This window comes from Anopheles coluzzii (assembly GCF_943734685.1).
Source record: "Anopheles coluzzii chromosome X unlocalized genomic scaffold, AcolN3 X_unloc_86, whole genome shotgun sequence".
NCBI classification, from domain to species: Eukaryota; Metazoa; Arthropoda; class Insecta; order Diptera; family Culicidae; genus Anopheles; species Anopheles coluzzii.
Window position 1 is genome coordinate 7,501 of NW_026054520.1, and position 5,000 is coordinate 12,500.

A 5,000-nucleotide genomic window follows, 5' to 3' on the forward strand; every position below is an offset into this window, starting at 1 on the left:
CTCAACAGGAACCTCGTATCGGCTGCCGAGCCGGAGCTCGAACAACTTGGACTTTCACCTCTAATTTATATCAACTCACCACTCCCCGAGGGATCCGCAGAATTGCTTCTGGGTCCCGTATCGTTATTTGCGATTCGTGTTTGCATTACACTACATTGAACTATTCCAACTTGTTTATCCGCATGGCGAACATTTGCTGCATTGAACATTAAAGTTCCACTTCGCTCTCCCCTACGTGGGTCTGAGCTTCACTCTCAGGGAAAAAATATGCCACATTGGTTAGGGAAACCCGGTTTCATCACGCTATGTGCCCTGCACCACCAGCTTAGCGTGAATGCTTCGAGTTTCCCTAAGAAGTTCGATTGGTCTTGCAGAGTTTAAAGACAACGAAGCTTAGTTTCAAGCAATGATTTAATATACGCGTATTAAAAACCCTTAACTGTTACAACTTTTATGCTTGAAACCATCGCAACGAAGTCTTTGGGTCCGTAGACCCGTGATGTACTGCTCCAGGAAACGTTTTGAAAGAGTGGAAACTCAAAATCATAGGTTAAGATCATCGGCAGAACCCACCAGACACCACTTTTGCTTCATAAGTTCGGCCTATAGTCATATGACGATTTTCATCGGGGAGGGGACGTATGACCCAAACGGGGGCTTATATGACCCACGGACACTGCAAACCATGCTCCTACGACTAAATAGAGGTTAAAACTACGATTTGGTGAAATCTTCATTTTTGACCTCGGAGCAAGGTACCTTCCCTATAGTAGGCAATGAGTAAATGATCATAATCCCAGGAGGGCAAAAAATGGGAACCCGAGAGGAAAGCGCTGTTGGCGCGCCTAAGCTAGTGGCCCGTAGAGTAAAAAGGGTACCCCCAACAAAGTTGTCGTTTCACGTTCTGGTTTCACTTTTCATCATCTAGGGTGCGTTCCTGACACGTTTTGAGGGGTTTTAGCAAAAAAAAATTTTTCGACTACTCGAGCTCTCTGGCCCGTTCGGTGCACATTTTTGAAAAAAGCTAGGGAGCTGCCCCTAGGTTCGGGGTGTCACAAAATGTTGAAAAGTGGTCGAAAAACCACTATCCAGAATCGGATGTAGAATCGTTAGACGAACTTAAAATTGTTCTACGACACCCATCTGCGACGTTTAGTATTCGAGATATGGCCCGTCCTAGGTCTGACCGAGCAATTTTTGTTCCGCGCACTTTGTGCACCGTACACTTTGATGTTTGTATGAAAAAGTACCCTACCTAGGGACGCGTAGAGCAAATTTGTACCCCCGGGCATGTTGTCGATTGACGTTCTGGTTGCACTTTTCATCATCTAGGGTGCGTTCCTGACACGTTTTGAGGGGTTTTAGCAAAAAAAAAATTTTCGCCTACTCGAGCTCTCTGGCCCGTTCGGTGCACATTTTTGAAAAAAGCTAAGGAGCTGCCCCTAGGTTCGGGGTGTCACAAAATGTTGAAAAGTGGTCGAAAAACCACTATCCAGAATCGGATGTAGAATCGTTAGACGAACTTAAAATTGTTCTACGACACCCATCTGCGACGTTTAGTATTCGAGATATGGCCCGTCCTAGGTCTGACCGAGCAATTTTTGTTCCGCGCACTTTGTGCACCGTACACTTTGATGTTTGTATGAAAAAGTACCCTACCTAGGGACGCGTAGAGCAAATTTGTACCCCCGGGCATGTTGTCGATTGACGTTCTGGTTGCACTTTTCATCATCTAGGGTGCGTTCCTGACACGTTTTGAGGGGTTTTAGCAAAAAAAAAATTTTCGACTACTCGAGCTCTCTGGCCCGTTCGGTGCACATTTTTGAAAAAAGCTAGGGAGCTGCCCCTAGGTTCGGGGTGTCACAAAATGTTGAAAAGTGGTCGAAAAACCACTATCCAGAATCGGATGTAGAATCGTTAGACGAACTTAAAATTGTTCTACGACACCCATCTGCGACGTTTAGTATTCGAGATATGGCCCGTCCTAGGTCTGACCGAGCAATTTTTGTTCCGCGCACTGTGTGCACCGTACACTTTGATGTTTGTATGAAAAAGTACCCTACCTAGGGACGCGTAGAGCAAATTTGTACCCCCGGGAATGTTGTCGATTGACATTCTGGTTGCACTTTTCATCATCTAGGGTGCGTTCCTGACACGTTTTTAGGGGTTTTAGCAAAAAAAAATTTTTCGACTACTCGAGCTCTCTGGCCCGTTCGGTGCACATTTTTGAAAAAAGCTAGGGAGCTGCCCCTAGGTTCGGGGTGTCACAAAATGTTGAAAAGTGGTCGAAAAACCACTATCCAGAATCGGATGTAGAATCGTTAGACGAACTTAAAATTGTTCTACGACACCCATCTGCGACGTTTAGTATTCGAGATATGGCCCGTCCTAGGTCTGACCGAGCAATTTTTGTTCCGCGCACTTTGTGCACCGTACACTTTGATGTTTGTATGAAAAAGTACCCTACCTAGGGACGCGTAGAGCAAATTTGTACCCCCGGGCATGTTGTCGATTGACGTTCTGGTTGCACTTTTCATCATCTAGGGTGCGTTCCTGACACGTTTTGAGGGGTTTTAGCAAAAAAAAAATTTTCGACTACTCGAGCTCTCTGGCCCGTTCGGTGCACATTTTTGAAAAAAGCTAGGGAGCTGCCCCTAGGTTCGGGGTGTCACAAAATGTTGAAAAGTGGTCGAAAAACCACTATCCAGAATCGGATGTAGAATCGTTAGACGAACTTAAAATTGTTCTACGACACCCATCTGCGACGTTTAGTATTCGAGATATGGCCCGTCCTAGGTCTGACCGAGCAATTTTTGTTCCGCGCACTGTGTGCACCGTACACTTTGATGTTTGTATGAAAAAGTACCCTACCTAGGGACGCGTAGAGCAAATTTGTACCCCCGGGCATGTTGTCGATTGACATTCTGGTTGCACTTTTCATCATCTAGGGTGCGTTCCTGACACGTTTTGAGGGGTTTTAGCAAAAAAAAAAATTTTCGACTACTCGAGCTCTCTGGCCCGTTCGGTGCACATTTTTGAAAAAAGCTAGGGAGCTGCCCCTAGGTTCGGGGTGTCACAAAATGTTGAAAAGTGGTCGAAAAACCACTATCCAGAATCGGATGTAGAATCGTTAGACGAACTTAAAATTGTTCTACGACACCCATCTGCGACGTTTAGTATTCGAGATATAGCACTTTGTAGGTCTGACCGAGCAATTTTGTACTGAAATGTATGGTGAACATGTAATTCATTAAATAACATTGACTTGCATCGTGCCCTACTTCATCGGCACAGCTGTTATTGACTATCTTTAGTGGAAATGGATTGAGTTTGACCATTTTAAGCCCATTTCCTATGCCGTGCACCAACATTGTGTACCGATCAGGGAAAGTACGCTACGTACGCGTTCATGGATGTCGATGTTGGTACAAGTTGCCTTTCGGGATAGCCGTGCACCAAAACTGTGTACCGATCAGGGAAAGTACAAGACGGAGGGTGCAGCTCGAGCGTACGCGTTCATAGATGTCGATGTTGGTACACTTGCACCAAAATTGTGTACCAATCAGGGAAAGTACAACACGGAGGGCGCAGCCCGGGCGTACGCAATCATGGATGTCCATGTTGATACAATCTACGTGTACGTACCTAGTTTTTGTAGGAAAAGTTGCAATTAAGTGCTTGCATGCTTAAAATGCTCATCTCAACCGGTCACCTTTTGGCCTGCCCTTTTATAACAGAAACCTAGAAAGATACTCGAGATTTTTGTGTTTTTCCATTCGCCCGGGACGACGAAATGAGCTATGTGCACATCGTGCAGAAAATTGTCTTCGCCACGCATGTTTTTGTCCATCCACTCATATAATCACCCGCATTTGTGTTCAACACGGACGGCGCAGCCCGAGCGAACGCGTTAATGTTTATGTTTGTACACACTGCTTGTACGATTCTAGGATTTGGTAATTGCGTCACAGTGCCCGACCGTCGCGGACACCATTCTTGGACAGAAGTCCTAGTACGTAGAGTACTTTCCCTAGGTATGTGCTCGTTCGTGACTATCGTTGCGTGCTTACGGACACGCTTGGGTATGTTTACCATACAAGGTTTACTAGGGAAACCTGGGAAGGACGCTTGCCCTCCCGTCGCGGACACCATTCTTGGAAAGAAGTCCTAGTACGTAGCGTTCCTTATTTTACTTGATCAGTTTGTAATGCATTCGCTTTGTTCCATCGACTTCTGCTACTGCTCACTAAGGGGTGTTCGTTTGCGATGTGTACGATAAGCAACTGTCTATCGTAACCAGCAGTTAATCAACACTTTTTACCCAAGTCATAGCAACATAGAGTACTTTTCCTAATCGGTACACAATTTTGGTGCACCTCTAACCTCGCCGGCACTTTATCGTTACGTTTTGTGCACAACCTAGGGACGTGGTGTAAGTTTCATGATTTTTATGTTTGATTTGGTTTATTATGATTGAAAAATACGCTACGTCCCAGAAATTGGAGCTCGACTACTTCCTCCATGTGGCGAAAAAAGTTACTGGGCAACGCCTAGCTTATGCCCCATTTGTACTTCAATTTTCATTATCAGGTTTGAAAAATACGCTAAGTCCCAGAAATCTGAACTCGAATACTTTTGCCACGTGGCGCCAAAAGCTACTGAGAAACGCCTAGCCTTTTACCCATTTATAATTTAGTTTTCGTTATAAGTTTTGAACAATACGCAAAGTTCCAAGAATCTGAACTCGAGTACTTTTTACATGTGCCGCCAAAAGCTACTGAGCAACGCCTAGGTTGATACATTTTTGGTACATGGAGTGTATGCATGCAGGCGTACTGCCGTGCTAGACCGGAAAATCGATCTTGCTACTAGAACGTAAAGTAATTCCCCTAGATAGGTGCTTTTGCATGCCTCTGATCGACGACCATGCAACGTGCGACACGCGTAGCTAGGCTTCCCCAAACAAATTTCCTAGAATAGCACCAAATTGCACACTTTCA